Source organism: Diadema antillarum, unplaced genomic scaffold (genome assembly GCF_040938485.1).
Source record: "Diadema antillarum isolate AM-2024a unplaced genomic scaffold, OU_Dant_1.0 scf00000202, whole genome shotgun sequence".
Lineage (NCBI taxonomy): Eukaryota > Metazoa > Echinodermata > Echinoidea > Diadematoida > Diadematidae > Diadema > Diadema antillarum.
In genome coordinates, this window is record NW_027271091.1 from 1,492,452 (window position 1) to 1,501,442 (window position 8,991).

Genomic DNA, 8,991 nt, shown 5'->3' on the forward strand with positions numbered 1-8,991 from the left:
GACATTGATAGGATCAGGACTTTCTGAGCTAACCTCTACACAACATTTGAGCAGAAAGAATTTTTTGTGACAACGGGAAGTTTAACACTAGAACCGGAATTTGTCAACACTGACAAATTAGGTGATCCGATCTCTTCGAAAATCAATGATTTGAGTCCTGATCCCAATAGGCATGACCATACCGGTTTCATTTGTGTCGAGGAGACATTGGCCATGTGATGTTTGGATTCTCATTTAGAAAAGGAAGTCAGACTTGCCATCTTTGGTACCGAATTCCGTATCCACTAACAAAGATACAGAATTAAGTATATTTGACATTTGACCCCACTTTGCACACCCAAGATGGCATTTGAGCAAAAAGTGGTTATTTAGTGAAGTGATTATTGTAACATGCCCTTTGCGTGTGCAAAATATGGGAAAGACAGGACATGTATTCACCAAGATACAGGATGAACAATTTGTGACCTTTGACCCTAATTTACCTACCCAAGATGGTGTCCGATCAAGTAGTTGTTATTTTATGAAATAATGTACGTGACATGAACTAAACATGTGCAAAATATGGGGGTGATAAAGGCTGTTTTTCTTGAGTTATTGCAAAGAAAGTTTCAGAAAAAAATATCACAAAACATCGAAGATAAGCTTTAATTTCAACCAAGTTTTTGACATGATGCCGACGTTGTATGAAAAAACAAATTGCATAATACGATAGCCCAAACTCTCAGCTACAACATATTAAAATCTGGGAGAAATTCACTGAAGGATAAGTGAGCTAGTTCTCGATAAAGACAACCATGTCAATTTTCACATCTAGAAAAATTCCCTCCCATAGAGATAACACGTCATAACGAAGATAGACGAAAAAAGTACATATGACCTTTGACCCCACTTTGCACAGACAAGATGGCATCTGAGCAAAAAGTGGTTATTTTGTTAAATGATTCTTGTAACATGGTCTTTGCGTGTGCAAAATATGGGAAAGATAGGACATGTATTCACCAAGATACAAGATAAAACATTTATGACCTTTGACCCTAATTTACATACCCAAGATGGTGTCTGATCAAGTAGTTGTTATTTTATGAAATAATGTACGTGACATGAACTAAACATGTGCAAAATATTATGCTTATAGAGCTTGTTTTTCTCGAGTTATTGCAAAGAAAGATGCAAAAAGAAAGGAATATCTCAATACATCGAAGATAAGCTTTAATTTCAACCAAGTTTTTGGACGTGATCCCGACATCAAATGAAAAAATAGAGGGCACATTACCGATAGCCCAAAGTCTCAGCTACAACATATTAAAATCTGGGAGAAATTCACCGAAGCAAAAGGGAGCTAGTGCTCGATAAAGATAGTCATGTCAATTTTCATTTCCAGAAAAACTGCACTCCCATAGAGATAACACGTAAACTGGTCAAATTTGACAAGATTACTTTCAATCCATTTTTACGAGGTGATGCCGTCATCCAATCAAAATGTTGTTATTACATTAATGAAAGAGTATTTAATAAGCTACATCATACTGAAATCTGGGTGAAAATTGGCAAAGGATTAGTGTGATACGCTCGAGTGAACTTGAAACTTGATGACGTCATATTGAAAATTTACTTTTTTTATTTTATTAAGAAATTTGATATCTTTTAATCATTTTTTCAGCATCGCCAACCCATGAAATGACATGTACAACTCATCAGCTTTCAGAATATGAAAAGAAAATGGGGGGTCACCGTCCATCCTGACGAGTAATATCGGATTTAAAATTGGCGGTTTTTTGGCATTGTTGCACTGTATATCGCCATTGACGCGCGCGCGGAATTTCAACTTTGACGGGCCCGTATGACGTCATATTGAGTCGGATTGACTTGAAACTTGGTAGAAATATTCCTTGACATTTCAGGCATCCGATAAACGTAAAAAAACAAGAAATTTCAGTTGCATATGAGCTGTGCATGCGTATATGTGCGCGCGCGTACGCGTCCGTCCGATTTTTTCAATTTTTCAAAAAATGCTCGAAATGGTCTGAAACGTGTGCAAAAAAAATTTGAGCTCGATTTGAGCATACAAATATTTCAACGCGCGCGTACGCGCGCGTTTTAAGAGAAAATGTGAATTTTGAGAATATGAGTAGAATGCGCATAACTTGAAATATATGTGACGTAAATTTCATTGAAAAATTCCATTCCATTGATGAGATATGATTGAGAATGTGTTTTCATATAATGACGTCATAGTGACGTCACGGTCGACTGATCACTATGATTTTATTAGACCCGTCGTCTTTGGGACATGATACATATATGGTATAAGTTTGAAATTGATAAGAAGAACACTTTCTGAGCTAATCGATACACAAATTTTGTCCAGAAATAAAGAAAGAAGAAGAAGAAGAAGAAGAACCACCAACAAAGAATCCGTACAGATACAGAAGGTGATCCGAGAGGATACTCGGATCACCTAACTAGAACCGGAATTTGTCAACACTGACAAATTAGGTGATCCGATCTCTTCGAAAATCAATGATTTGAGTCCTGATCCCAATAGGCATGACCATACCGGTTTCATTTGTGTCGAGGAGACATTGGCCATGTGATGTTTGGATTCTCATTTAGAAAAGGAAGTCAGACTTGCCATCTTTGGTACCGAATTCCGTATCCACTAACAAAGATACAGAATTAAGTATATTTGACATTTGACCCCACTTTGCACACCCAAGATGGCATCTGAGCAAAAAGTGGTTATTTAGTGAAGTGATTATTGTAACATGCCCTTTGCGTGTGCAAAATATGGGAAAGACAGGACATGTATTCACCAAGATACAGGATGAACAATTTGTGACCTTTGACCCTAATTTACCTACCCAAGATGGTGTCCGATCAAGTAGTTGTTATTTTATGAAATAATGTACGTGACATGAACTAAACATGTGCAAAATATGGGGGTGATAAAGGCTGTTTTTCTTGAGTTATTGCAAAGAAAGTTTCAGAAAAAAATATCACAAAACATCGAAGATAAGCTTTAATTTCAACCAAGTTTTTGACATGATGCCGACGTTGTATGAAAAAACAAATTGCATAATACGATAGCCCAAACTCTCAGCTACAACATATTAAAATCTGGGAGAAATTCACTGAAGGATAAGTGAGCTAGTTCTCGATAAAGACAACCATGTCAATTTTCACATCTAGAAAAATTCCCTCCCATAGAGATAACACGTCATAACGAAGATAGACGAAAAAAGTACATATGACCTTTGACCCCACTTTGCACAGACAAGATGGCATCTGAGCAAAAAGTGGTTATTTTGTTAAATGATTCTTGTAACATGGTCTTTGCGTGTGCAAAATATGGGAAAGATAGGACATGTATTCACCAAGATACAAGATAAAACATTTATGACCTTTGACCCTAATTTACATACCCAAGATGGTGTCTGATCAAGTAGTTGTTATTTTATGAAATAATGTACGTGACATGAACTAAACATGTGCAAAATATTATGCTTATAGAGCTTGTTTTTCTCGAGTTATTGCAAAGAAAGATGCAAAAAGAAAGGAATATCTCAATACATCGAAGATAAGCTTTAATTTCAACCAAGTTTTTGGACGTGATCCCGACATCAAATGAAAAAATGGAGGGCACATTACCGATAGCCCAAAGTCTCAGCTACAACATATTAAAATCTGGGAGAAATTCACCGAAGCAAAAGGGAGCTAGTGCTCGATAAAGATAGTCATGTCAATTTTCATTTCCAGAAAAACTGCACTCCCATAGAGATAACACGTAAACTGGTCAAATTTGACAAGATTACTTTCAATCCATTTTTACGAGGTGATGCCGTCATCCAATCAAAATGTTGTTATTACATTAATGAAAGAGTATTTAATAAGCTACATCATACTGAAATCTGGGTGAAAATTGGCAAAGGATTAGTGTGATACGCTCGAGTGAACTTGAAACTTGATGACGTCATATTGAAAATTTACTTTTTTTATTTTATTAAGAAATTTGATATCTTTTAATCATTTTTTCAGCATCGCCAACCCATGAAATGACATGTACAACTCATCAGCTTTCAGAATATGAAAAGAAAATGGGGGGTCACCGTCCATCCTGACGAGTAATATCGGATTTAAAATTGGCGGTTTTTTGGCATTGTTGCACTGTATATCGCCATTGACGCGCGCGCGGAATTTCAACTTTGACGGGCCCGTATGACGTCATATTGAGTCGGATTGACTTGAAACTTGGTAGAAATATTCCTTGACATTTCAGGCATCCGATAAACGTAAAAAAACAAGAAATTTCAGTTGCATATGAGCTGTGCATGCGTATATGTGCGCGCGCGTACGCGTCCGTCCGATTTTTTCAATTTTTCAAAAAATGCTCGAAATGGTCTGAAACGTGTGCAAAAAAAATTTGAGCTCGATTTGAGCATACAAATATTTCAACGCGCGCGTACGCGCGCGTTTTAAGAGAAAATGTGAATTTTGAGAATATGAGTAGAATGCGCATAACTTGAAATATATGTGACGTAAATTTCATTGAAAAATTCCATTCCATTGATGAGATATGATTGAGAATGTGTTTTCATATAATGACGTCATAGTGACGTCACGGTCGACTGATCACTATGATTTTATTAGACCCGTCGTCTTTGGGACATGATACATATATGGTATAAGTTTGAAATTGATAAGAAGAACACTTTCTGAGCTAATCGATACACAAATTTTGTCCAGAAATAAAGAAAGAAGAAGAAGAAGAAGAAGAACCACCAACAAAGAATCCGTACAGATACAGAAGGTGATCCGAGAGGATACTCGGATCACCTAATCAGTACAGATACAGAAGGTGATCCGAGAGGATTCTCGGATCACCTAAAAAAAAATAAAGAGAGATTTTGACAATCACAATAGGTGATACGCTGATAGCGTATCACCTAAATAAAGAGAGATTTTGACAATCACAATAGGTGATACGCTGATAGCGTATCACCTAAAAATATCTAAGACTCTAGTTGTCACAAATCCAGATGCATCGATCGCTGCCAGCGCCAGAGATAGCTAGCTGGCCGGCTGGCGCCGGGCGGTAAAAGCACTGGCTGCCGCTGGCACCCTTGCCATGCACGCACGGCGCCTGCCAACCCAGCCTGTTTGGCCCCCAGTTATGGCGTCGCCCTAAGAGGGCGCACTTCCATGAACAGTCGCTTGAATCGGTCTATAGAATGAAAAGACGAGTCTTAAAGGGGATGGCTAGTAACTGATCAGTGGGAATGCTGGTGGATGATTGTTCCAATCCTTGTGGGATTTATTTAAGAGTACATTATATATCTATTGTTGTGTGAAAATTATTTGCTTCAGAATGGTCTCATATTCAAGTAATGTGCAGTTTAATGTTTCCAGGTTAGCGTGCCTGGTCAGTGACGGGGCATTAATTAATTAATTGCAATGTTACTACAGTCATTTGGGAGTTATACTTTCTCCTCAAAGACAGTATTTCCCCTCGGCACTGAGCTCTGTAAGAAAAATGTACAGTGCACTCCCATTATAACGAAAATGGTTATAACGAAATTCCGGTTACAACGAAGTAAAAATTTAGACCGCAACATTATCCACTTTGTATTTTTCTTGTTTATTTGTTCGGTTGAAACAAAATTTTGATACACGAAAGAAAACTGCCGGTCCCAAGGACTTCGTTATAATGGGAGTCCACTGTAGTCTCTTGGAGTAAATATCACTCCCGCGGGGATGTCAAGAACGCTATATTACATATTCTATGTCATACACGAACGCACACAGACAAAACACAGACACACTGTATACAGACACATCAAACTTTCTCTCAAGCGTGACATCATGATAAATTGTGCTGTGATGTGCACAACAGACGTGCCATCCTCGATAAGCTTCAATCCATATTTCTTTTCAACACTTTCCCTCCCTTCCGCAATCATCACTAGCCCTGAACACAGACAAACTGACACATAAACACACAAATACACATCAACACACACTTCAACACCATACAATAGAGGGCTTCAATCTTTCAATCATAACCAGCTTGCACATGGTACGTTACTGAACAACAGGACAAAGAAAAAGAACATCAGATCTTGCAGAGACGATTATGTAGTATCATGTATCTGTCTTCAAAAAAAAGAAGAAAAAAAGACACGAAATGTACAATTAACGATCACATATATATGCAGACATGAACTCTACATGCTATAAAATTCCATGCAAGCTTCCACCCATGTACCCCTCCCCCTTCCTCCCCACCCCAATCTCTCATCCCACCCACCCAGCCCCCAGCCCCCATCCCCATCCACCAATAACACCATATCATGATAGATCTGTAGCAACCTTTATCAAAAACAATAAATATGTTACTAATGGAGAGGGGGAGGGGGGACCCAAAACACACCCCTTTTGAGTTGGCGGTGCACAAATCCCAACTAAGGATGTTGATGTATACTCATGAGATATCTAGTTTTTCTTCACTGTGTCATACACACACACACACAAGAGTGTATAGCACAGGCAAGGCATATATCCCATTATGTTGCACTCTATACATCCCATTACTGTTCAAGCACTCCAACAGGCAACTGTCAAAAATTGTTGCATCATTACTGAAGCTATCATGTTACTTTTAAAAATCATATAATGAACGAAGAAGAAGGAAAGGACAATCTGGCTTATGATTTTACAGTGATCACCATCAAGTTGCAAGATATAATATAAACATTTTTTCAATTGATAATTACATTCACACTTGGCAGATGTGAAGCCTCTGTTTAACAACAGAAGAGCATTAACAGAAGTCTAATCTTCTTTTCTTCTCAGCATTAACGTCCTTTCGGTTCTCAATGCAATGCCACTATACTGACCTACTATGCTTAGCAAAGCTAATATATTTCATAACATTCAGTTTTCTATGTGCATTCTTAATGTATTTCTTTAGGAGAATACAGCTTAACAAGCACACACCCATGGAAAAAAAAAAATCATATTACTGTATTAATTGACCTACTGAGGAAGGGAAAATTTTGCTAAAATGCAAGTATGAAATCTGCTGACAGGGCCTGAACATCTACCCTGGGGCTCTAAAGCTATGACATTTAGTAACAAATCTTCAATAAGGGGAAATTTTCCGGCTGCATTAAACCACAACATCTAAACATACTCTAGACAACAAAGAGCTGGGTATAGACATAACTTCAGGTGGGAAGAAATTGCCATTTCACCATTCTTGCTACAAGGAGTTACAGTATCAGGCCGAGACAGATTACATCACAAAATCCATGTACCAAGTGGTCTTCATTTCGGTATCCCATTCGCAAATGTGCATTAACAGGATTTAACTTACCTAGTACATGTATCTAGAGCTTTGAACAATCATTGTAGAAAGTCAAATGTTCATTAAATTTAACTTTCCTCGTAACATGAACTTTGAACAATCATTTTAGAAAGTCACACACTAAGAATACTGAACCTTTCATCAAGACTCTAATGCAAATGAAAAACATGATTCTTCATAACGAGACACAAACCTAAGAAATGGAGTTGGAAATAGGTTCAAGTTGCAAACAAGCTGGACTTACACACAGCACCAAAATGAGTGCATCGGACTAGGACAGTCACAAATTGGAAAACACTGAAAGAGCACAGAGTTAAGATTAAGACTACCCTCATTGGAAAATGCCTTTTTTTTAATGATGAAAATTTACCTTTTCCTGCATCATGCAAACACCTAGCCCAAGAAAGAAAGCAGACGAGTTGCATGAAATAATGAGTGTTTCACTTGCTCAGTATTAAATTTCCAAACTCCAAGAAAGAGAATTCTTCAAATAAAATACAGCATACCACCTGCTATTATATACTGCCTTCGGATACCTTTGTGATATGAGGCATTTATCTGCCAAAATATTGCGAGTACTGGTAATCAATGCGAAGTCCATGATTCAAAAGGTTAGATGTGATTAATCTATTTCTTTCACACAATCTTGAAAGTCAATTGAACCGAACTCAAAGAATCAAACAGCTCAAAAAATGTTCAGGTAACTAACACTATTGACACCATGATCAACCTCCTTGAACACAATGTGAATGACAATTTAATATGGTCATAGTGAGAGAGTTAATAGAAACTTCAAAACGTTCTCAACAAAACAGAACAAACGGTGGCAAGTCACTGAAGATCGAGAAACCAACCGGCCTCAAATTTTCTTGTCTCACACCACAGTTTGATCTCCATTATCATTACAAAAATTAAAATTAAAAGGGAAAATATGAAAAACTCATGTTTGAACTCCCATTTAGATTACTGGACAGTGATTACTACAATATCATGCACACAATCCTATCAGCAGTGGAAGGCTAGCTCAATAGATCCTGGCTGTGATTAGTAACTTCATTTATCATTGCACCCTTGGCCCACCTCCTTGCCACCACCCCCCCCCCCCCCTTCCCAACAACACAAACACATGCATACACAAGATACAAGTTTGTACATCCTTTCATTAAGACGAAAAATTAGTTTGACAGTTCCTAGTTACTGTCCAATCACAGGGATGCAGTCTTTTGCATATCAAACTCAGAGAGATTTCATATGAGAGATTTCATAGTTATTCAGGAGTTACTTGATGTGCCTTACATGTGCATATGCCAATAGGGAAAAATTATTCCCCAATCACAGAGATTCTAATATTCTCCAGTCAGGTCATTAAAAAGAATATATTTCATTTTTCAGCGAGCCTCCTGCAGATTCATATTCAGAGACATCTGGCAGCTCTGAAATCATAGTTCACCTAATCAACCACAGTTCCCAAATACGAAGTGAAAAATTATGACTTTCCAAGAAGAGGTTAATTACATCCTTTACAAGAACTGGAGTGCACCCCTAAAAAGGCACCTCTTCTGCAAAGACTACATTAAAGGGGAATCTTGTTATAATGAGCTGCGCGGGACCACTCAAATTTCCTATTT